The 26,444-nt window shown below is 45.6% G+C and overlaps 1 protein-coding gene across 4 annotated transcripts in view; it reads right to left on the reverse strand.

Annotated features, from left to right (window-relative positions):
• The window catches only part of LOC147705718 (sulfotransferase 1 family member D1-like), a 190,102-nt gene that overhangs the window by 145,604 nt on the left and 18,054 nt on the right, over window positions 1–26,444 (reverse strand). Inside the window, exon 2 of one of the 4 annotated variants that reach the window (XM_086932148.1) lies at window positions 23,236–23,293. The exons of the other annotated variants lie outside the window; for them this stretch is intronic. The gene's annotated coding sequence lies outside the window, so the exon portion shown is untranslated. The remainder of the gene's footprint in view (window positions 1–23,235; window positions 23,294–26,444) is intronic. 4 annotated transcript variants of the gene reach the window in all.

Below are 26,444 nucleotides of genomic sequence, written 5' to 3' on the forward strand. Positions count from 1 at the left end.
TACACATGTATGACTATGTGTGTCTGTTTTGTGTAGCAACTCTTGTGCTTTATCTGTGTCTAAGGGAAACCTGCCAGAGACCATAATATACCAGCTGAGTGTGAATGAACTTTGGATGGGTGGATGGGTGGGTGGATGGGTGCATGGATGGATGCATGAATGATGGATGCAGGTTAGATGGGTGGGTGGATGGATGGGTGGATGCCTGAATGAATGATGTATGGATGCAGGATGGGTGGGTGGGTGGATGCATGAATGATGTATGGATGGATGCATGCATGATGAGTGGATGCATGATGGATGGATGGGTGGATGCATGAATGAATGATGTATGGATGCAGGATGGGTGGGTGGGTGGGTGGATGGATGGGTGGATGCATGAATGATGTATGGATGGATGCATGGATGATGGGAGGTTGCATGATGGATGGATGGGTGGATGCATGAATGAATGATGTATGGATGCAGGATGGGTGGGTGGATGGATGGGTGGATGCATGAATGATGTATGGATGGATGCATGGATGATGGGTGGATGCATGAATGAATGATGTATGGATGCAGGATGGGTGGGTGGGTGGATGGATGGATGGGTGGATGCATGAATGATGTATGGATGGATGCATGGATGCATGCATGATGGATGTATGCATGATGGATGGATGGGTGGATGCATGAATGAATGATGTATGGATGCAGGATGGGTGGGTGGGTGGATGGATGGGTGGATGCATGAATGATGTATCAATCAATCAATCAATCAAGACACTTGTATAGCGCGCTACTCACCCGGAAGGGTCTCAAGGCGCTTGGGGGAAGGGGGCCGCTACTGCTCGAACAGCCAGGTCATGAATGATGTACGGATGGATGCAAGGTGGTTCGGGCTCGCTCCCTGCGGTCCAATATGCAAATTAGTTTACGCCGCACCACTTTCAAATGTCACCAGCCGCCCCTGTATAATTAACGTTCTCCGAAATTAAAGTAAATCATCACAGTATTTGAGGTTCTTGAAATCGCCGTTGACCGCAGCATAAACAAAGAGGGTAAACACAATGGATAAATTGAACGGGACTGGGCAGCAGGAGCTAAGAACAGGACGAAAGTAATAATGTCTAGAATAGAAATTGCAGTAAATTAGAAAGCACGAAAGACTCTGTATAACTGAATGAGAAGACGATAAGGGGGATGCCTAAAATGCGACAGGTGAATGTAGAAACAGGGGGGAGGATTAAACGGGAGGAGCATGAATAAAAAGACACAAGTGAAAAGAAGTGTAAGTGAAACAAGTTTAAAAGCAGCAAAGACGTCCGGTTACTTGAGATGCCTTTGCTGCGCTGGGATGCGAGTCACGGCCAAAAGTGAAGTAAATAATTACAAGGGAGGAAGGGTGCCGAGACGCATGGGGAGCAGCAGGCCATGCAGTGAATAATATGGGGAGGAGAAATGCCGGCCTGAGGCAGAGCACACGCTGACAAGCTTGTGGGAGGGGGCTGGGCTGCCTTTGATGTGGTAATGCGAGACAGGCAGGCAGGCGGCTGGTGGCATTGTGCACGCGCTTTTTAGGGCTTGCGCTTGCGCAATGACCTAAAAAGCAATGCACTTCGTGGAATCGCCAGTGGAATCGTGCTTGGTTAAACGTTGTTTAAGCCCCTATAGAGCTTCGCCAGCTGTGCACATGCGCACAGCAGGCGAGCCCTAATAAATGATGTGAGTGAGTCAAGTCAACTCAGTCGCGAGTGGCTCAAATTGGCAGGGCAACGCCCAAGCGCCCTAATGGACGCACCAAAACGGACCTATGTATCCCGCAACGTAGTGTGCTCGGATCACTCACTTGGATCCAACCCAACCCTTTTCAAAAATGCTGTTTAGCTAAAGTCAATACGCATACTAAACTTAATGCTGAATGTTATCAGGACTCGTACATAATGGTTAACAAGGGGTGCGCGATACCAAGTTACGATATAAACGCAACCCTGGTTATATATTTTAAGAATTGCTAATCGGTCAAAAAAGTGATACCAAAAGGATATTTAAAACGGTAAAACTACCACGGCTTGTTACCGGAGACTACAACTATGCTCGCAATTTCAAAGCAAGAAGCCAGGTATCTAGTGTGTGCTCACCTGTATTGCTCCTCACATCCGGCACTATCAGGGTGGCCGTACCGTTTTCGTGTATTAGTCCGCCGCCATGAAAACAGACGCCCCATTCTCTTCCGGTTTTTATACATGTGTCATGATATCATGACGTTTTGTATCCCCGTTGTAATTTTAAAGGGGAACAAATACTTTTCTTTCCTTTCTTGCCTGAGTGAAGAGAACAATTGCCTACTTAATAAAACTTTATTAGGCACATTTACTTTGGATTGTCCGCCACACACCTATCTCATGCTTAAGCAATGAAAGCTATATCCAAGCAGACATTTTATTTCCGCAACCATACACAAAACCCTACTTGGGTGAATAATACACCCATAGTTTCTCATGCTACAACTGCTGATCCCTAATGGAACCAAAGTTCCAATCACATTGCCCCGTTAGACGTATTTCCTGAGTATTCATAAGTATTCTTTCTAATCTATACCCTCAACAATACACTCATATTCTGTCATATTCCAACTAATAATCACTAGTGGGACAGGGGTTACAATATTATTGCCCCATAACTGATATTTAGAAAATGTAAATAAATATCATTTTTCATGTATATATAGTATTAAAACAACGATCATTTCTCAAGTACATCTCTAGTCCATCTATCAGATGAAGGAGCTATATAGTGTCATCTAAAGATGTGCCCTTCTGTTCCTCATTATGTACACATAGGTTATGATATAACCATAATACCCTTACTACAACATGCAATCATCTGCCTCCATTCAGAACCTCTAAACTAATGATAGCAGTACCCGAATTCAGTAACAAAAGTATACTTATAACTCTCAAATGTATGCAGTTATTCTCATCCAATCCTCCTTAGAATTGAGGCCCTGTGTCACTGTGTTGAGGATGGAGATATACCATTGTTCCCTGTTCTTCCTTTTGATATCGCTATTACCTCCCCTGATGTTATAGGTAATTTTTTCAATTATGAACCACTTTATTTCTGAATGTTTATGTCCAGCTTTCGGATAATGCTCCACTAATGGAGCATTAATCTTATTGGTCTTGATAGCCGATTTATGTTCTAGCATGTGTTGTCTCAATTCTCTCCTTGTCTCAACAACGTATGCTAGTCCACAGGGACAGCGCAGGAAGTATACCACATTGCTGCTCCTGCAATTATTGAAGCTTTTTGATGTCATTGTGAAATTGTTATGAGTTACATGTTTAGTGATCATGCAGTGTTCACACACCCTGCAGGTTCCACATTTAAAATTTCCTATTATTTTTGTCATATGCAGATTAGCCTGAATCTCGGGCTTACTAGGTCTATAGGCATTTACTAGACCTTTCCTGATGTTATCATTACGCTTGAAGGCGAACAATGGTTTAGCTAATTTAACCTCATGACCTTCATTAAAAATGCTCCAATTGGAGTTCACTACATTTTTCAATCTGTTACTGATACTTGAGTATTGTGTAACAAAAACTAGACGGTTATCTGATGTGGCCTTCTTGTCCTTCTTGTTACCCTGATCTTGATCCAACAAACTCTCACGGTTGTAAATTTTTGCACGTTTAAATGCGTGCTTGATTAACTTTTTAGGGTAACCGCGATCTAGTAGTTTACCTTGAGGATGATAACTTCTGTACTCCAACAAGGCATTCCTATCTGTTGGTTTGGTAAATAATTCAACAGATAGAACTCCAGATGTGTTCTTAATAGTAATATCAAGAAAATTCACTGCTGATTTATCATATTGTGCAGTGAACCTGAGGTTAGGATCTCCCAAGTTTAGCCATTCTAAAAATTCCTTGAGGCCTTCTTCCTCAACTTCCCATATGAAGTAGATGTCATCAATGAAGCGGCGCCACATAAAGAGGTTTTAATAAAATGGCGCTGCTTTATTGTAGACATGCTTATCTTCAAAACTACACACATACAGGCATGCCAAACTTGGCGCACAAGTTGCACCCATGCTGGTACCCTTACATTGAAAATAGAGATCTTCTTTGAACAAAAATAGGTTATTTTTCAAGACCAGAGACATACATTTAATGATAAAGTCCTTATTTGCACCTTTCACATTTTCTGGTGTTAGAAGTTTACTAATAACATTGATAGCCTTAGCCTTAGGGCCGGTGTAATCCCTATTGGATTACAAATAAGGAATGAGCCAGGCCTCTCAACAGATGATCCTAAATTTCTTGAGATCTGGACCCATATTGCAAATAGATGCAAAATAACCTATTTTTGTTCAAAGAAGATCTCTATTTCGAATGTAAGGGTACCAGCATGGGTGCAACTAGTGCACCAAGTCTGGCATGCCTGTACGTGGGTAGTTTTGAAGATAACCATAAACTCCGAAACGCGTCGACGCAAACACACCAGTTAAATCTGTAACAGGACACTTGGCATAGCGACAGATAACTTGTCCCATGTAATGTTCCTAGTGATAAACCGATTAATGCAGTAAGGGTACTTTGTTGTGGCCTGTTGTAGTTTTCCTTCCGTATAGTACATTGTTATATTGTGTGAAATTTGCTGCTATTTTTCAATCTCTTAGTGAATTGTTGATTTTTTATTGTTTTATAATTGTGCTTTTCACACTATTTTTTAAAGTGAAATTCACTGACCATGATCAATTGATCATTTTTAATATTATATGCTCTGTAAAGAATAAACTTTGTCATATCCTTACAGTTTTGACCTTTGGAGTTGCTACAGCAGTTTAATATTTGAATGTGTGATGTGAATGAGTATATGTATTTGAGAATCCTATAGGTAAATTCTTTTTAACTAATACTGTTTCTGGTGCTCCATCTCTTTGGATTTTATGAGCCCCTCTCCTTGTTGTGCTTTGCCAGACAGCTCAAAACAATGGCAAATCGCAAATTTCTCTGGTACCTGGACGACCAACCTTTGACCCGGGTTGACTCATACAAATATCTAGGTTTTCAAATAGACCGCAACCTTAATTTTAAACTACAACTAGCACAAGGACGTACTAAAGCCAAACAGCTGCAGTTCGCCTTCAAAGCTTTAAGAAATAAACTTACAGGTTGTTCTACAGGACACTTACTAAAAGTAATTGCAGCAAAATGATTACCTTTTATCTCATATGGCTCAGAAATGTTAAACCTTAAAGATGTCACCTTTTTTAAACACAGTACAATCAACCTTTTTTAAGAACCTGTTTTCGATCCCCCGACACATTTCACAATCCCAAATACGATTAGAGTATGGACTAAAAAAACAGACTTCTGATAGACAAGTGGCACTAGTCAAGTACTACTGGAGAAGAAGGGACAAAGAGGACAAAACCCTTGTGCATCACTGTTGGGTGGAAACTGAAACTCAAGCCAGACTAAATCATTCAACATTCAGAGCTCTGAAGGAATCCCTCGCGGCATTGCAGCTAGAGGATGCCTGACTTACCCTTCCCACCTATTCTGGCTTCAAAACTGTAGCCAGTAAAGCAATCAAAAGGACATCTTTACTAATAGACAAAACAGCCTTTTCAAATAAGCATTGAAAATGCAATAGGTCTTGCATTTAATTAAGTTAAAGCCATTTGCTTCTTTGTTAATGGTATTGTAAAGCAAAGCAAATGGCTTTAACTTAATGAAAGGCGAGATCTATTGCATTTTTAATGGTTTACCCCACAGACCAGTTCTGCTTGCTTGGCACATAAATTTTGTTTGGGAAAAAAAATAAAAGTAGTATATTGGATACACTTCTGTTGTGAAGTAATTTACGCCATGTTTTTCAACCATGATATACCATCAGTTTACACCCAAACGCTAATTGAAGACAGTACTACCCAGGGCTTAATTTGAGCCGGAGCCTGCCGGTGCTTAGCATCGGCACCTAATTATTAGGGCCGGGTCTACCGTCACCTGCATTAAGTGCACCTGCCGTCAGTAATTTATTTATTTATGATGAGTTGTGCGTGGCAGTGGCACAGAGAGCGTGTGCTGTGCTGCGGTCACTTCGTTTTTATTTCAGTTCTGTTACCGTCGAGCTGGTTGGTGACTGACTCACTGATGTGTAAACAGTACACTTACTGTCTAAATGGTTATGGTGACGTGACGTAACTGCAGGGCTTAATTTGTGCCGGTGCTTTCCGGTGCTCAGCACCGGCACTTATTTCACAGGGCCGGGTCTATGCGCTCTTTCTCCTCCAGCAGATGGCCCGGTAATTATTAAAAATTAATTCTTGCTCTTGCTCTGTTACTGCCTGGTATGTCCTCTTACGAAGGCCCACCCCGGTTCAAGCATGTTAAACGGTCAACATCATAACGTTCATCACGTTAGTGATGTCACGTCAGCAGATCGTGCGTGCCCTCCACGAAGAACATGTTTTCATTTCCGTTGGGGAACTAACTGCCAAGGGCGGGCTTTTGGCTGAACTGGGCAAGGCAGGTGGTTGGAATTGTGCAGCTGAAGGTAAGCCTCCGCCGCTTCCTTTGCCATTGTGTGCTTTATGTCACTGGTCATGGCTTTGTAGCGCTGGAAACACTGGACACGGTATCACAGTACTGCTTCCTGGATGGTTTCTGCAGTTGCACAAACTTTCCACGCTTGAAACGTCCCACTGCAGTGCTCCCTTTGTTCAGCCTCCCACTGTTTAACAGAGCTCTCCTGAGAGAGGGCCATGTGTGACATGCTCCGCGAGCCGGCACAGCAGAACGGCAGCACTGGCTCCAAAAGTTATGAGCACCGCTGTGCCTGACACAGTAACTTTCAAAGGAGAAGCGAGGCAGTTGGTGTGTGTGTTCTGCACTATCGGAAATACATCTGAATCCACTCCGCATTGCACGCACTTATAAATCGTGTCAGTATGTGTGATATACCACTTCAACGTTTCTGCTAGTGAACCAATTTAATAAACATTTCTGCACAATTCTACAGCAAGTATTTCCAGGTATGGTGTAATTTGCACTTTACAAAATGCCGACAAAGTAGACATTACAGAAAGAAAGGCATTCTAAATCGCATTCCGATCTTGGCATTTTGTTAGCATTGTCCGCTGCACCACAAGAACCAGTCCCATAAACAAATGCCATCATCTGTAAAATTAATTGACTGGCCGCTTTAACATGCAGCATTTCTGAGCAAAAACAAGTAGAGGGAGAGAAATTATGTATTTAGAAAAGGTCATTTAAATTAAATAGTAGCATGCCACGAGGTTCCTAAGGTAGAAAGCTAGGGAACTGGGCTGGAATTTAAGGGGATCTAAACAGTGCAACCTACTTCAACTCCTTGTACATTTAAACATCAGTTGCAAGTACTAAGATTATATGCTGCCTTCGGAGACGTGCTCTTGTCACATGGACGTAAAACTCGCCCTTACAGAACACGAAGTTACATGTGGGGAAGAAATGATAGTGGAGGCGCTCCCTTGCCCAATCATTTAGTTTATCCATCAGTCAGCCAGCCCTAGGATATTATTGGGCCCCTGACAAATATTTATAAGGCAGGTGGTCGGTCCTCCTTTGGTGTGACTGCAGACCAATTTCACTGTTTGGAAGACCTCAGGCGATCAGTCCTTCAAAATAGTACAATAAGGAGAGACAGTGGGCTTTGGTACAAAGCAAACCCTGTTCGTGTCTACATTATGTCTTTCATGCTAAGGGCCTGCGCTTCAGATTTATTAGCATGTGGAATCCAACCGATGGTTGCCAGAAGCTGCGCTTGAGTCACATAGTTTGGGTTTGATAGCAGGATGTTATGAAATCCTCTGTAGATCTATTTTGCTGCCCTGCCTTTCTGAAATTAAAAAAGAGTGCATACTCGTAGCATGCGTTTTTATCAGCACTGACATGGAGAGCTGTCAGTAATTCTACTTTCGAACTTAGTACACATGGCCCCAAACTAACTACAGTGTGCACGTGCTGCTCAGCACTCTAATTGCGTGGCACAGGACCTGGCAGCACTACGAGGAGCATCTGGGCAGCAGGCATAGCAGGACATGCTGAACCCAGTCAGCACAAGGTGATGCAACACAATGTGACTAGCTCATCATCCCTCAAAAATCAGGTAAGTGGAGCAAATCATTTTGGCGCTGGTAGGGCCATTGCTGATTTTGTAATTTGTGTGTTTGCCTTGAAAGTGAGGACTCTGTGCATTTTTGTGGTGTTTTCATTGCGACAGATAGTTTGCAGTAGCTCCGCTGTAGGACATAAGAAGTCCACATTTGCTAGAAGAAATAGCCAGAAGAAATAGCAGATACCTGAATAGAAGGCCTTTTCTAATCTACAAGTTGCTTTTGACTTTACCAAATTAAAAAGGCTGGCTAACGAGAACCCTACCCAAAGAATGCTTTTAAAAACTATACTCTCATCCAGAATCACAAGTGTATGCACTTTGTGATTTAAAATGTGGTTGGCAGTGGGCTGAAGCAGGTTAGTTAATAGCAAGAAAGTATTTGTGTGTTTGAATTTCACATATTTGCTGCATTGTCTCTGCAAGTGTGTCCTTTCATTTCCATTAAATTCAATAACTAGATGAATGAACACAAAAGCTGAAACTGATTGATCCAAACATACATGCCGATTGATTAAAGGGTCCAAAAGCAAAATGAGCAATAGTATGCTGCGGAAACCATTGTCCGTCTCCTTAATTAAAACCACATATGGCAAAATGCCACCCCTGACCCACTACACTGTATGTAATTGGCTTATTATGAGATGGAAAGGATTCGCTTTTTTGAAAAAAGAGTTATCATTTAGGAGCTAAATTAAGAGTCATATGACATTTTTGTTCTTCCACCACTGTTGCCTCTTGAGGACTAAAGAGTCACACATGTTGTGCAAATAATTCGGTGCACACTTGTTAGAATATAGAATTTTTAGGATACACTACAGGAAGACATGTGGAAACAAGCCTGAAGTGGACAAGTTGTAAAAGGAAGCCATAATTTAAAAATATTACATTGTTTCTGTCTTCACATGGAGTTAATTTGTGATGTATTTTTCAATACTCAAGCCAATGTGAGTGGATGAATTATTGAGGTTGTAAGTGAACGTGTTGGCAGAGCACACTTTTGAGTTCCTGGCTCCAGATGCAACAATCTCTTTTGGGGGCGACTACTTCAAGCTTGAGGAGGTGGAGGGACCGCCATGTTCACATACACTCTGAAAAAACGAGTCCTTAAAACTAACAATGGCACTTGCTTTCAAAGTGCATGCACAAATGATGTGCTCCCAAGCTTTCCACTCAGTGATATGGTGTCCTGAATCGCTATTGTTTGTCTTGGACAGCACAGCTATGCATTGATGAGATAGGCCCAGAATGATATAGCCCTGTCATCACTCAACGTTACATAATAAATTACTGTATATTTAATAAAGCAGAGGTGTACTCTTTTCTTGCTTTTCCTCAGTATTTGCTTTTCTTCCTACCCTTCACACCTTACTCCTTCCCATCTCTCCATTCTTCCTTCACTTTCTGCCCTACGTCCATGTTTCTTCTTAATCGCCACCTCCCATCCTTAACTGCTTTTCATTTTTCACCTTATCTTTCCATTGCACTCTCTTTTCACGCAATCCCCGCAGTCTGGTCGTCTTCCCTTTCTCCTCTTTCCTTTTTTCATTCTCATCCTGTTCCACTCCAATCTTGCACTCCCCATCTCTGCTTTCCTCACTTCTCTTCACATTCTTTGTCTACCCTATTTATCTTTGCCTTCAGACCTCTCCTCCCTCCTCACTCCCTCTTTTATGTTTTTCCTTCTTGCACATTTTTTTATATTCACTCCAGGAATCAGTGTTTGTTCTCAGGGTCATAACTTTAAATCTTGGTGTGGCAACTCAGTCTTTCATCTTCATGTGCCGTTGAACTGGAGCACAACATTTTACATTTATTGTCAAGGCTTCCTTTGGTGAATATGTGCTTTACAAACATAAATGGTATGTTAAGGACACAAATGTATATCAAATTAAAAAAATATATATTATTTTTTTGCAATATTGCACTGCCATTATTCTCTCTGTACCTTGTTGACCCAGTACCTTTCATACTCGTATCGGTTCCTCTGAACTCCTTTCTTTCCTTTGTCCCATCTTTTTTTTTTCCTTTTTTCTCTCCCTCAGCACCTCCAGCCATGCCTCCTTTCCCCACTTGTTTCTTACTTCCTTACACCCTCATTCCATTAATCCTTCCTTACACCCTCATTCATTCCCCATCCTTCCCCCATTGGTGCATTTAATCCTTGTTCCTCCATTAATTCCGTACTTTCTTTTTTTCCTGCTCCTTCCTTCATCCCTTCTTTAATTACTTCTTTTCTTATCCCTAACCTTTCCTTCTGCGTTTCTTCCTCCTTTCCTTTCGTCTTTCTATTCATGTATCACATCTTTGATTTCCTTTCTCCTTCTATCCCTTAATTTCTTCTTTTCACAATATTTTCTTATTTCTGCCTTCTTTCATCCATTACTTATTTCCTCACTCCAGTACCCCATTCCACCCTGCATTTGAGGCTGCCTTCTTTAATGTATTCCTTCCTTCATCCATTCCTTTCTTTTAAGCAGCACAGTACAAGCACATTCTCTTTAGTCTGCAAAGCTGCCTCAAGTCCTCTAATGACCTTTCCTAAAGCTGCATTTTGAGATTTGCACACATTCTCTTATTTGAGATCACTTTTAAGTTGCTGTCGTAGGCTTACCAATAGGTTACATTATGTTATGTTGTAGTATTGATTTGTATAGCTCTCTTATCACCCAAGAGGGTATCCCGACACTTGGGCAGGTGTGTAGGTGGGAGGTCCTCGAAGTTCTTATGTGAAGAGCCAGGTCTTCAGCTTCTTGCGGAACTCAAGATGTGAGGAGGTGGCTATGATGTGTTGAGGTTTGATGATGTCGGTGGAACCAATAAAGTGAGTGGGTGGAGCCTCTGGAGGAAGTGGGCGGGGCTGGACAAGTGGGTGTGGCCTCACCCCAAAATATGAGCACCTGCACTTAATATTTTACAAATTAAGCACTGCGTAACTGTCACTGATCAGACTCCGATTCTCAATTTCTCTCCTCCTCCTCACTCGACTTCAAGATTGTCTTCCGGCCCAGTGGGCGGGACTCTGTAGTAGTTGTTGTTGGGCAGGGCTTTGCCTGGGCTGGTCTTCTTCTGCGGGGGTTGGGGCTGTGCGCGGCAGAGGCAACGACGCGTGCGCAGATTTGAATGCGCGCGCATTGACCATTCGCTGTTTTAATTTTGCCTCGGCATGCCCGCCCAAGCATACCCGCACGGCCGCCCGCACCGCACCACAGTGGTGGTGTTGATTAACTACTTCAACGCCCGCGCCGCCTTTCAAAGTAGTGGGAGTAGTCAGGACTGCTTGGACGACGACATTGAGGTTGGCTAGACTACTGCTGCTGCAGTCAGTACATAGTTCTACTCACCAGGTGAGGGCGAGCGAACAGGGCCTGGCAGGCCGCAGGCGCCGTGACGGTGATTACTGGTGCTAATTATGTTGATTGGTCTACCGTCTGGACTCTGGTCTTGATGGCCGGGGCCGGTGGCCAAATCATCATGATTAAGATTTAAATAAAGCTGCGCAGAGCAGGTGAGACAGGTCAGGCAAGCCGCAGGCTTACTGTTTTGTTTTTTAAGCATATTGTTGATTGGTGACTAACTGGTTTGATCATGATGGCCTGGGGAAGGTGGCGTATGCCAGCGGCCAAATCATGATTTACAAAATAAAGCTGCGCAGGCCTACTGGTTTACTTTTTTTATCATTATGTTGATGCCTGGTCACTCTGATCATGAGGCTTGTGTGTTTGATCATCACGATCATGTTGCCAGTAGTGCACTGCAGGCTATTTATTGCGCAGTTGCATGCCGGCCCAGGCTACCTGGATAGATGGATCAGTACTTGCCCAGGCTGGGATGGATTCAGTTTCAGTTCGGGGCAGAGGGCAGGCTCATCAAATCTGTGGGGGTTGGGAGCTGTGCGCGGCAAGCAGCGTGCGCAGTTTTTTTCACATTGTAATGCGCGCACATTCACTGCTTTGCCACCACCCCCACCCCCACCCCCAGCATACCCGCATTGGCTCAGCCTCTGAGGCCCGCTCACCACCACCTTCAGAGTCATCGTGGCACGGTGGCCAGCCAGCCAGCCGCCGATCAAAGTAGCGGCGATCGGGAAGAAAATTATGAAATGAATTGATTTTGTTACTTGTGCACAGTGTGTTCACATGGCTAGTGCACTAGATCAATGCGGATTGCGGCGTGATGTAAATACAATTTGAAAGTACAGTCCAAGTAATACTGCACAACACCAAAGCCACCACTGTCACATATTAAAAAGCACATTTGGTTTTAAGGGTTTGGCCGCAATGGTGGAATCTTGTCAGTTAGAGATACACTCACTAACATTTTGTTGTAACAAAGAACCAAAATTTAAAGCGATAGGAACGGGTCGCACCGATAATAGCAGCATGATGTTCGCTTTTACAGACGGTGGTCTCCTGGTAGAAGTTCATGATGTGATGTCAGGAGCTTAGTTTTTAAAGTGAGGTCAAGCAGGGGCGATTCAAGAACACCAAGGTGTTTGCTTAAGAGACGTTTTTTCTAGGAGCACTTAAAAAAGGACAGAGATGGTTTCCGAGAACCAGAAATAGGGAAACAGAGACGATTAAAGAGCGAGTCAGTCCATCATAGATGAAAGAAAAGAGAGCCGACTGATGGTCTATTGAATGAAAAATGGAGAATGCTATCGTGGTAAAAAAAAGTCTCCAGTATAGAGAGTGTGTGAGGTGGAAAGCAGAGGGAGGAGAAGAGATAGGTGGGGATCCGATCAACAGTGAAGGTGAGAATAATGGGAAAGCGTTGCTTGGGTGGAGCAAGGAGGGGGAGCGGCCCATGCATGCAGTGTGATTACACTGCTGGAGTAGGAGCTGCAAAAACAACAGGTGATGGACCGAATGTGGATCAATGTCACACACTCACCCCAGTCCAAAGATCTGGGCCCAAATCCATCTTTTTTTGCACTCCACACCACCCTGGGTTAGACAATGGCGATATGCAAATCAGCTCTGACCCTGTGCCCCATGGGAACAGTCCAGTCCGAACTACAAAAGCCATGTCCTTCCCAGAACGGAATCAAGCATCTGAGGACCGGACCGGTTTCGAGGTAACACCTCTCATCAGCCCGGCTAGCTTGACTCCAGTGGTGTGGAGTGCCTGGGACCCACGTCTGGGCATCCCCAGCGCACTTAGGGCGGATTATGCAAAAACAACAGGTGATGGACCGAATGTGGATCAATGTCACACACTCACCCCAGTCCAAAGATCTGGGCCCAAATCCATCGTTTTTTTGCACTCCACACCACCCTGGGTTAGACAATGGCGATATGCAAATCAGCTCTGACCCTGTGCCCCATGGGAACAGTCCAGTCCAAACTACAAAAGCCATGTCCTTCCCAGAACGGAATCAAGCATCCGAGGACCGGACCGGTTTCGAGGTAACACCTCTCATCAGCCCGGCTAGCTTGACTCCAGTGGTGTGGAGTGCCTGGGACCCACGTCTGGGCATCCCCAGCGCACTTAGGGCGGAATATGCAAAAACAACAGGTGATGGACCAAATGTGGATCAATGTCACACACTCATCCCAGTCCAAAGATCTGGGCCAAAATCCATCGTTTTTTTGCACTCCACACCACCCTGGGTTAGACAATGGCGATATGCAAATCAGCTCTGACCCTGTGCCCCATGGGAACAGTCCAGTCCGAACTACAAAAGCCATGTCCTTCCCAGAACGGAATCAAGCATCCGAGGACCGGACCGGTTTCGAGGTAACACCTCTCATCAGCCCGACTAGCTTGACTCCAGTGGTGTGTAGTGCCTGGGACCCACGTCTGGGCATCCCCAGCGCACTTAGGGCGGAATATGCAAAAACAACAGGTGATAGACCGAATGTGGATCAATGTCACACACTCACCCCAGTCCAAAGATCTGGGCCCAAATCCATCGTTTTTTTGCACTCCACACCACCCTGGGTTAGACAATGGCGATATGCAAATCAGCTCTGACCCTGTGCCCCGTGGGAACAGTCCAGTCCGAACTACAAAAGCCATGTCCTTCCCAGAACGGAATCAAGCATCCGAGGACCGGACCTGTTTCGAGGTAACACCTGTCATCACCCCGGCTAGCTTAACTCCAGTGGTGTTGAGTGCCTGGGACCCACGTCTGGGCATCCCCAGCGCACTTAGGGCGGAATATGCAAAAACAACAGGTGATGGACCGAATGAGGATCAATGTCACACACTCACCCCAGTCCAAAGATCTGGGCCCAAATCCATCGTTTTTTTGCACACCACACCACCCTGGGTTAGACAATGGCCATATGCAAATCAGCTCTGACCCTGTGCCCCATGGGAACAGTCCAGTCCGATCTACAAAAGCCATGTCCTTCCCAGAACGGAATCAAGCATCCGAGGACCGGACCGGTATCGAGGTAACACCTCTCATCAGCCCCGCTAGCTTGACTCCAGTGGTGTTGAGTGCCTGGGACCCACGTCTGGGCATCCCCAGCGCACTTAGGGCGGAATATGCAAAAACAACAGGTGATGGACCGAATGTGGATCAATGTCACACACTCACCCCAGTCCAAAGATCTGGGCCCAAATCCATCGTTTTTTTGCACTCCACACCACCCTGGGTTAGACAATGGCGATATGCAAATCAGCTCTGACCCTGTGCCCCATGGGAACAGTCCAGTCCGAACTACAAAAGCCATGTCCTTCCCAGAACGGAATCAAGCATCCGAGGACCGTACCGGTTTCGAGGTAACACCTCTCATCAGCCCGGCTAGCTTGACTCCAGTGGTGTGGAGTGCCTGGGACCCACGTCTGGGCATCCCCAGCACACTTAGGGCGGAATATGCAAAAACAACAGGTGATGGACCGAATGTGGATCAATGTCACACACTCACCCCAGTCCAAAGATCTGGGCCCAAATCCATCGTTTTTTTGCACTCCACACCACCCTGGGTTAGACAATGGCGATATGCAAATCAGCTCTGAACCTGTGCCCCATGGGAACAGTCCAGTCCGAACTACAAAAGCCATGTCCTTCCCAGAACGGAATCAAGCATCCGAGGACCGGACCGGTTTCGAGGTAACACCTCTCATCAGCCCGGCTAGCTTGACTCCAGTGGTGTGGAGTGCCTGGGACCCACGTCTGGGCATCCCCAGCGCACTTAGGGCGGAATATGCAAAAACAACAGGTGATGGATCAAATGTGGATCAATGTCACACACTCACCCCAGTCCAAAGATCTGGGCCCAAATCCATCATTTTTTTGCACTCCACACCACCCTGGGTTAGACAATGGCGATATGCAAATCAGCTCTGACCCTGTGCCCCATGGGAACAGTCCAGTCCGAACTACAAAAGACATGTCCTTCCCAGAACGGAATCAAGCATCCGAGGACCGGACCGGTTTCGAGGTAACACCTCTCATCAGCCCGGCTAGCTTGACTCCAGTGGTGTGGAGTGCCTGGGACCCACGTCTGGGCATCCCCAGCGCACTTAGGGCGGAATATGCAAAAACAACAGGTGATGGACCGAATGTGGATCAATGTCACACACTCACCCCAGTCCAAAGATCTGGGCCCAAATCCATCGTTTTTTTGCACTCCACACCACCCTGGGTTAGACAATGGCGATATGCAAATCAGCTCTGACCCTGTGCCCCATGGAAACAGTCCAGTCCGAACTACAAAAGCCATGTCCTTCCCAGAACGGAATCAAGCATCCGAGGACCGGACCGGTTTCGAGGTAACACCTCTCATCATCCCGGCTAGCTTGACTCCAGTGGTGTGGAGTGCCTGGGACCCACGTCTGGGCATCCCCAGCGCACTTAGGGCGGAATATGCAAAAACAACAGGTGATGGACCGAATGTGGATCAATGTCACACACTCACCCCAGTCCAAAGATCTGGGCCCAAATCCATCGTTTTTTTGCACTCCACACCACCCTGGGTTAGACAATGGCGATATGCAAATCAGCTCTGACCCTGTGCCCCATGGGAACAGTCCAGTCCGAACTACAAAAGCCATGTCCTTCCCAGAACGGAATCAAGCATCCGAGGACCGGACCGGTTTCGAGGTAACACCTCTCATCAGCCCGGCTAGCTTGACTCCAGTGGTGTGGAGTGCCTGGGACCCACGTCTGGGCATCCCCAGCGCACTTAGGGCAGAATATGCAAAAACAACAGGTGATGGACCGAATGTGGATCAATGTCACACACTCACCCCAGTCCAAAGATCTGGGCCCAAATCCATCGTTTTTTTTTTTTTTTTTTTTTTTTTTTTTCCCAGAGCCTCCACACCACTGGAGTCAAGCTAGCCGGGCTGATGAGAGGTGTTACCTCGAAACCGGTCTGGTCCTCGGATGCTTGATTCCGGTCTGGGAAAGACATGGCTTAGTAGTTCGGACTGGACTGTTCCCATGGGGCACAGGGTCAGAGCTGATTTGCATAAAGCCATTATCTAACCCAGGGTGTTGTGGAGTGCAAAAAACGATGGATTTAGGCCCAGATCCTTGTACTGGGGTGAATGTAAGACATTGATCTACATTCTGTCCATCAAATTGTTTTTTGTAATTTTCTCCCTGAGTGTACTGGGGTAGCTCAGACGTGGGTCCCAGAGCCTCCACACCACTGGAGTCAAGCTAGCCGGGCTGATGAGAGGTGTTACCTCGAAACCGGTCCGGTCCTCGGATGCTTGATTACGGTCTGGGAAAGATATAGCTGTTGTAGTTCGGACTGGACTGTTCTCATGGGGCACAGGGTCAGAGCTGATTTGCATAAAGCCATTATCTAACCCAGGGTGGTGTGGAGTGCAAAAAACGATGGATTTAGGCCCAGATCCTTGTACTGGGGTGAATGTAAGACATTGATCTACATTCTGTCCATCAAATTGTTTTTTGTAATTTTCTCCCTGAGTGTACTGGGGTAGCTCAGACGTGGGTCCCAGAGCCTCCACACCACTGGAGTCAAGCTAGCCGGGCTGATGAGAGGTGTTACCTCGAAACCGGTCCGGTCCTCGGATGCTTGATTCCGGTCTGGGAAAGATATGGCTGTTGTAGTTTGGACTGGACTGTTCCCATGGGGCACAGGGTCAGAGCTGATTTGCATAAAGCCATTATCTAACCCGGGGTGGTCTGGAGTGCAAAAAACGATGGATTTAGGCCCAGATCCTTGTACTGGGGTGAATGTAAGACATTGATCTACATTCTGTCCATCAAATTGTTTTTTGTAATTTTCTCCCTGAGTGTACTGGGGTAGCTCAGACGTGGGTCTCAGAGCCTCCACACCACTGGAGTCAAGCTAGCCGGGCTGATGAGAGGTGTTACCTCGAAACCGGTCCAGTCCTCGGATGCTTGATTCCGGGCTGGGAAAGATATGGCTGTTGTAGTTCGGACTGGACTGTTCCCATGGGGCACAGGGTCAGAGCTGATTTGCATAAAGCCATTATCTAACCCAGGGTGGTGTGGAGTGCAAAAAACGATGGATTTAGGCCCAGATCCTTGTACTGGGGTGAATGTAAGACATTGATCTACATTCTGTCCATCAAATTGTTTTTTGTAATTTTCTCCCTGAGTGTACTAGGGTAGCTCAGACGTGGGTCCCAGAGCCTCCACACCACTGGAGTCAAGCTAGCCGGGCTGATGAGAGGTGTTACCTCGAAACCGGTCCGGTCCTCGGATGCTTGATTCCGGTCTGGGAAAGATATGGCTGTTGTAGTTCGGACTGGACTGTTCCCATGGGGCACAGGGTCAGAGCTGATTTGCATAAAGCCATTATCTAACCCAGGGTGGTGTGGAGTGCAAAAAACGATGGATTTAGGCCCAGATCCTTGTACTGGGGTGAATGTAAGACATCGATCTACATTCTGTCCATCAAATTGTTTTTTGTAATTTTCTCCCTGAGTGTACTGGGGTAGCTCAGACGTGGGTCCCAGAGCCTCCACACCACTGGAGTCAAGCTAGCCGGGCTGATGAGAGGTGTTACCTCGAAACCGGTCCGGTCCTCGGATGCTTGATTCCGGTCTGGGAAAGATATGGCTGTTGTAGTTCGGACTGGACTGTTCCCATGGGGCACAGGGTCAGAGCTGATTTGCATAAAGCCATTATCTAACCCAGGGTGGTGTGGAGTGCAAAAAACGATGGATTTAGGCCCAGATCCTTGTACTGGGGTGAATGTAAGACATTGATCTACATTCTGTCCATCAAGTTGTTTTTTGTAAATTTCTCCCGGAGTAGGAGCTGCAGCAGCGGCGGGAGAGGGAGCGGAGCCGGATAGGAGGCCTGCCAGCACTCCCAGCCGGGCCTCACCTGCGCCTACGGGCCACTGCAGGCCACAGGACTGCATGCCCTGGGAGCACGAGATTCCAGAGCCGCCTGCGAGCAGAGCTGAGGCGCAGTGCCTGCCTGCCTCAGCCTGTTTTCAGGCACGGGCGGGGCTTCATACACATTTTTAACGTATATTGAATTATTAATTGCCTGTTTTTGTCCTTACTAAGTTATCCAGACAACGCCTCCTCTTGACAGGCTGTCACATGTGCTGGTTTTGGCAATGAAGTGCAGGTGCCAAGCACCAGAAGCCACCGGCTCAAATTAAGCACTTCAGGCGCCCGCACCCTTGCTAGAATCAGTATTCTATGCTTGCAGCCAAACACAGTGGGTATTGTGCTACCTAGCCTTAGTAAGCCTGATAGCCATGTTTGTGCGCAGCTGTGCCCATCATGTCTCCCTATTTCGCTATGACCGGTCTGTATAGGTGTAATATAAGTACACCCTACCTAAGAAAGTCCACCTGACCCCTGCCTGTTTATATCTGTCTGCTTTCCGCCTGTGTATGTCTGCGTGTAATATGCCTGTGTAAGTCTGAATTACATAATTTCATTAGAAGGTCTGAGCACACCAAACGTACTTCGGTGTGAGCAGATCTTCCTATGTACAGCACCCTGGCTGTATTTGCACCCCTCCTTGGCTGTGTTCACCAAATGTCGCCATCTGTGTGTACCTTGCCTTTTTGGACTTTGTGGGTATGTATGCACCCAGTCTCAGATTGAATTTGTCTATATGCAGTTCACTCCTACCTAAGTGCATTGTCCTTGTGTAGGCTAGCAAGGGCTCCTGTCCATGGTAATTGCAGACAAACTCTAAACACAATTAAAGTACTTTGGTGTGGCTGGCAGCTCAACAGCTGTCTGTGTGCTGCCCGGAAAGCTGTTTCAGCCCTGGCTGACTGACGCACACAATGGGGGTGGGGGTTGGGGTGACTGAACCCATTGAGCCCAATGGGCGTTGCGCACCTGGCGCTTGTGTGACATTTCCATGCATTCATCATGCTTACATCTGACTTTTAGCAGTGCCAGTTGAGGATGTAGGTGGAGGTAATACAGTAAGTGGGTGGAGCCAGAGAAAAGTAGGTGTGGCCTCCAACACACATTTGAGCACCTGCACTTCATATTTTACAAATTAAGCACTGGTACTACCATGCAAAGAGCTGCTTTGCTGTTACCATACAAAGAGTTGCAGTGCTTTTGCTTACATAAACAAGAAAGTAGTCATGTGAACCCTGTATGAGGCCCAGTATGTTATAGACAAAGCAACATTACAGCTTATTAAATCAAACAATAGTTTTTTATACAGTTGGAATTCTGAACTCGAATGTTTGAAGGTGCTTTCATGTGCGATAGTGAAGAAAAAGGAGGATCAGTAAAATATAATATTTGTCTACAATCACACAATTTGGTTAAGCGGGGAAGCTGCAAATAATCCATGTTTTCTGGTTTCACTTTGCATATATCATCCATTAAGCAGGTATCTAGTTTTATCCTTTTCACCTCAACTGTTGATGCTTTGCTTTTATCTCGTGTGTGCATGAAGGCAGAGGGTGGCATGCAGAAAGCACCTGAAAGCTTTGCTCGTTATAGGCTCAAAGTTCCAACGGGACCTCGAGCTGAGCCAGAGCCAGGATTCAGCCTCGCTCGAGCTTTCAGCGGGTCGAACACCTCTAGTATGCATGATTGACTGCAATTCCGTATAATGTATATTGGCAATATGGTCTACTTTACAGGTGTTACTTCTTGAACAGGGGAAATATTATAAGAATAAAAGACTGTCCTCTGAAAGCGGGACTGTCCGGGGTAATCCTGGACGTCTGGTCAGTGGTCACCCTGTGTGCTCTCAGAACCTCAGTCCCCTGGACCTCTACAAACACCTTCTGGAGCCTCTGCGCACATACGCTCATTTGTATTTATTATTTCTGAGGCCGCTGGCAGCACAGTGCTGTCCTCCATTCCTTGTGCTGGTGCACTATAGCGCTGGCCTCGTGCCTCGCAGCACCTTTGCATCATGGACACTGGTGTGCATCCGTACCTGCATGGGATCTATTATGAAAACATTCCTTAAGTTACAAAACAATTTGTCTAGACCACTCTTGAAATGTCACACGTTGTATGTGCACTGTGAAGGGCAGCGCGTGTGCACCGAGTGGAAGGTTTGCTGAAATAAAACGCCCCTCCTTGTTAGCGCCTGCATCAGGGAGGCGTTAGCTTTTGTCTCAAAGTCCGGTCTGGGGTCTTTGCCTCATAAACTGCGGGTGTCTGCAGAGCTGCGTCCAAGACTCACTGAACTGGCGTCCCTCTGTGTGTAAAGCGCCGCAGCGCAGAACAAGGAGCTATGTGCCCAAGGAAAGGGTATTCATTGTGCTGGATTATAATCACAATTGCAAGAGTTGGCAAAATGAAGATGTGAAGCGCTAAGAGGCCGCTCTCTCCCTGTGCGCAGCAAGTCCAGCGGCATCAGCTCGTCCTGCGACAAGCTCCTGAAAGTGTAGCGCTCCTACTGAGCACTGCTCTTGCCTGCCAACAGCAAGACTAGGAACAGGGGGCCCATGGCGGCCAGCAGCATCCTTAGCCTGGTGTGGAGAGGAATAGTGGGTGCACTGAGCCTGCCTATGCGCTGGGACGACCCATCCACGTACCCACAATTATGGATACGGAGGATGCAGGGACTCTAAAAGTTTCTACCCCGCTCCAGTTAGGTTCCCCACAGCACGGGCGAGTGGCAGCCTTAGCCCCGGGCTTTCCCGTACTCATAGGATCAGCCTGCAAAAGGGAGGAGAGGGGCGCGACAGCCTCCGAAGACAGCTTTCGTAGCATGGATGCAGACAGCGTTAATTAAACCAGCAGGACAACATGCGCAGCCAGGACAGGGGCTTTGGCAATGGCGGCACGGTGCGATAAAAAAAAACAAGGCTGATGGAGCCCCTCCAAAATAACACACCATCTACACCCTCCGCCCCCTACACTGAACACACTAATTAAACTTACCTGTTGTGGAGGTGAAGATCGTCATGGTGGGAGTGGGTGGGGGAGGCGGGGGGAGTGAGCGCGGCAGCATGGTGAACGCACGAGGGGTGTGGGGAGTGAGCACGGCAGCGTGGTGAACGCTCTATTTAGACAAGATGGCGTTGGACTGTCCACAGTTCGTACGGACACGCGCATGCTGTCTGCATTGAATAGATGATGAGAGCAGCTATCATCTTTGTCCATGCAGACACATGCATGCAAGAATTGGGGAGAATTGATTCCAAAAGGTCCTCTCCATGCCGAGAGCAGCGCATGCGCTGCTTTCACCTGGCAAGACCGAAAAAACCTCATGCTTGGGCAGTGATCCAAGCCTATCAGCAGCTGAAACCCCAACCTCATCTGCTAGACCACTTCTCCCATCAGAAAAAGCACAACCTCACTTTACTGCGGCTAGGGTCATTTCAATCAAAGGACCTGACGCCGAAATGGAAACATTCTTGGCAATCTAAGGAATGCCACTTATGCGGAGGAGGGGACAAGTTTTTTTTTTGCACCTTTTATGTATCTGACCCTTCCTGGTAGAAACTCAAAAAATGCACCTTCGGGAAGCCTTTAGGAAAGAACAAATAAGGTTATGTAGAGTAGCCGTGATCCAATGTCTTGGAGGACCGTCAATCCAACTGTCCTGTAGAGCTATAAACTTCCTGAAAATTGTGGCAATAGATCGGAAAACAAAGAAAACGTGAACTGATTTCACAAGTTTTAGTATGACCAGTCTTGAAATCCTCTTATGGTATTGATCGTATGTTTTACTTTTTTAACTTAACCGCTGTAGAACGTACCTCTGCGTGCTCTCATTTTTATAAGTTTATAAAATGTACATTTTACGTATGTTGGTTTCTCCACCCTTTTATGATTTTTTTATGAAATCAAATAAAAGCATCTATCATCATCTGTCCTTCCATAGGGGAGTTGCTATCTCATCCAAACTGCGACTTGTCCATTACAAATGTTACACCAAATCTACATCTCTGGTCCTAGGCTGGTACAAATAAGTAGGGTAGATGAAGGGCTGTGTAGGAGACAGTGTGGTTTAGAGGGCTTCTTTATGCATATTATCTGGGAATGTGTGAAGATTCAGGACTATTGGAAAAAGGTACACAAATGTATGAGTACAGTCTGGGGAGTGGCAATTCGTCCCGAAGCCAAGAGGTACCTTTTGAATGTGTGGGAGCCCATGGACCTTAACAGCAATGGCAATCTTTGGGTACTCTTGGTCAAATGGTGGCCAAACAAAATATTGCCTGTCTGCGGGGAGCAGCTGTGCAGCCAACACTGAGTGCCTGGAAGGCAGATGTGTACTAGAATCTGATTGGGGTAAAGACTGTGTATGTTGCACGTGGCCGCCCTCACAAATGGATGCCTGTCTGGAAAAATTGGAATGTATATTGTGGCAATATCTGTGAACCCCCTCTTGTTCCCTTCCTAGACAAACCATTATCGCCTTTATTTGTATGCCTATTGAGCTATTTTTCTATGCTGTGTATAACACCAAATGTCATGTATTTATTCGACTTTACAGAGTGGCACTGATGCAACCAATGGTTAATTTTGAGTGGTGACCAGAATCTTTTGCTAAATAAAAACAGTTTAAAAAAAAAAGAAAAGCAGGATGGGCTAATGAAAGCAAAGTAAATGCAGAAGGACGGCAAATGAAAAATAAACTGCAATGGGAGGAAGACAACAATTAAAAAAAAAAATTTCACGCAAACAGGAGCTAAAGAAGGCAAGCATAAGTACACTGTATTTTACCGGTGCTCCTCAGCCTTGAAAGGAAGTGAGCTATCGGCTGCGGGAACAAAACAGGAGGCTGCAATGAAAAGAGTGATGCTGCAATGAACCAATGGTAAGCAGGAAGTGGGATAGAAACATTTTATTGATTACAGAAGGTTTTGCAGCCAGTGCATGAGTGCTAAAGTGCACGAGTGCTGACAGGCTCAACCTACATATAGAAGCAGGACTCTCTCTGGAGGTCAAATGAATACAAGCAGCATGCCCTGCTGCTTAAAGGTGATGAGTTCAACAAGCAGCATTAGGGCACAAATAATATCTGCATTAGGATGCACAGGAATAAGGAATGTCACAAGATGGAGACCACATGTTTGCAGTTTTCATTTTTTAATTTAATTTCTGTAGTGGTGTAATCTGTAGATTTGTAAAAGTATGTATAGCTAAATGTGAAGCTGAGTTTATGTGACTGGCAATTCAAGGGCCACCATACCACATCTCCAATCTATGTTGCAAAAGAAACATTGTGCCCACTCTGTACTGCCCAGGAACAGTCATCTGACAATTTAAATCTCACCACTCATCTGATAACATACACATCACCTGTCCAATCTATAGTGCTCATGACCTAATCTTCTCACTATATACACTTCTTACAACTAGGGGCATATTTATAATTATTTCATGCAATGCAATGCAGCAAGACATTTTGCTGTGCTGGGTGAAAGGGAGGGGGCAGGAACGCATCATATCTATCAAGATGTGGTGTATTCCTGCTCTCTGCCTGCGCTGGTGCATGAATTGCTGCCTAGAACCAATGGAGGTACCCTTGCGCCGTGGTGCAGGGGTGCCTGCATTACAGGCAGGATTGTTTTGTGCAGGAAGAACACCTTTTTTCACAAAAACAAACCATTCTGACTTTTTTCTATGTTTACATGTGCTGCAGAATGCCGAAAAAAATGAAGAGGAATAAAGATATTTATCATTGATGAGTAAGTGCCTTCTGTGAATACCAAAATGGTAGTAAGTTAGGATTTTGTCTTAAATTAGTTCTGTGAATCGGGCCCATCATCTGCCCCTGACCCGTCATTTGACAAGACTGACAACAACTGCTCTACTCAGCGAGGAAGAGGAAACTACACTAAGACAACATTTGTTTTGAGTGTTCTTTTTTGGTCACACACAACTATATCAGTATCATACTTGTCTTTATTTGTCCTGTTTAAAGTTCAGCTATTTTACAGTAATTCTGAGAATGGTTGCGTTACTAGTTCAGACCAGTGTGCAGCTCAAATTAGTATTTCAAGGTCCCATGTCAAAGTGATCAGAACCAAGGGATGTTGCCTGTGGATTTTGAATTTAATTTCCAAAGACACGCTTACTACTTGTGTGCAATTCCCTGCCTGTATTTTAGGAACTGCCAAACTTATTGCTCTGACTCCCCCGTTTACAGACATTTGTGAAAGCTACAGCAAAGACTGATTCCACCCAAACCTAAAGGGAATTTTGCCACCCCTGTTACCAAACTTTGTCCATTGGCAAGCATTTTCAGAGCTAATACTACCGACTCTGATGTGGAATACGAACAAACATAGGCATGCACAAGTGTACATATTTGCATATTGCTGGTGTTGTATGCATTAGTGTGTTAAAGCCACACATATTTCCTTTGCTACCGCTCGTTTAGGTCTCGTGACCTTTCAATGCGCATGCGCATTGAGTGGAGCGAGATATAAAGGGGCTTAAACAGATCTTACCAAGATCGGGCGATTCCATGCAGTGCCCGTGAAAAGCTCGCTCAATGCGCATGTGCATTGCCATAAAAAGTGCGTGCACAGACACCAGCCTCCCTCCCACAGTCATCCCCCAGTGTGCGCTGTGCCAACAAGCCTTTGAAGTTAAGCTTAGCTTCACTTCAAAGGTATCCGCTACCCCCGCCCCCTGCTTCACACGTTTCTCGCATTTCTCCTCCCTCCCTCGCCTCCCTCGCCCTTCAGCGTGCCTTTTTCTAATGTCCAAAGAGTCTGCGGCTACGTTTCTCCTCAATGTCCTTCCTTCTAAAACCTGGAACTCACTTCCCACTCACCTTCGCCTCACTCAGAACCACCTAGCATTCAGAAAGCAACTTAAAACTTGGATATTCGACAAGTAATTCCCCACCCTTCTTCAAGCGCCTTGAGACCCTCTGGGTATGTAGCGCGCTATATAAATTATTTTGACTTGACTTGACTTGACTTCTGTTGTTCACCCTGCTCCCTTTCTTCCTTCGTTCTTTCCTTTCCTTCTTTTGGCCCGTCAGGCCTACTAACCACTGTTCTGTAATTTAACACGTTGTAACCAGTTGGTGCTTTTATATTATTTTTTGTAAGTAATAATAATAAAAAAAATCTAAGTTGTGCAAGTACGTTCGAGGCAGTCTAAGAACCGTAAACTGTTTGAAACTCGTGCATTTCTAATGTGGCACTCGCTAGAGATGCCCGTTCGTTCAGAAGTGTTCAGATTCAAGACAAAATATAGTTTATGAACAACAACTGTCTGTTTCAGGTGACAGAATAGTAGACGCGACTGCTACATCTTCAGTAGACAATGCCCTACCCGGACTTCTCGGTTCTACTTAGACGTGATTGAAATTGCTAATATATGTCATGCACCAGGATACTTTGTGTAGTGATGCTGCTCTTACTTGCTCCAAAAGAAAATTAGACCCGTTCTTCGTGTACTCTGTACTTTGGTACTGATCATTTACTTAGCCAAACCTGCCTTCCAAACATGCTCTCGCCTGTTTAAATCTTTTTGATTAATGGATAAGCGATAGCTAGAAATCGATGCGCATTCAATTTCTTTTAACATCGTGCACCTTCAGCCTAACATACTGTATGAATATTGCACATTTCCTATTGGAAAAGTTGGCACAATTGTTATAGTTAATATTTTAAGTTACGCAGATCTTGTGGAAAAATATTTAAGCATGTGTTTAACATGCTGAAGAACATTAGCACTTGAACATGTACATTGTTTTGACCTTCACAGGTTCGAATTCTGGTAATTTTTCACGAAACACAGTAGTGGATTTGTGTGGCTTGATTGCACAGTTGTATGTGAAAAACTGTTTCCATTGCTTTTAAAGTATACATAACTGTGGGCAGTGATTCCTCCCAGAGAAGTATTACTCTTCTCTCCTCATACAGTCTACTGTTAGTGTGTTTATCTGTCTCCCAAGGAAGTCTTGGGTT

Source organism: Lissotriton vulgaris, chromosome 7, assembly GCF_964263255.1.
Source record: "Lissotriton vulgaris chromosome 7, aLisVul1.2, whole genome shotgun sequence".
NCBI classification, from domain to species: Eukaryota; Metazoa; Chordata; class Amphibia; order Caudata; family Salamandridae; genus Lissotriton; species Lissotriton vulgaris.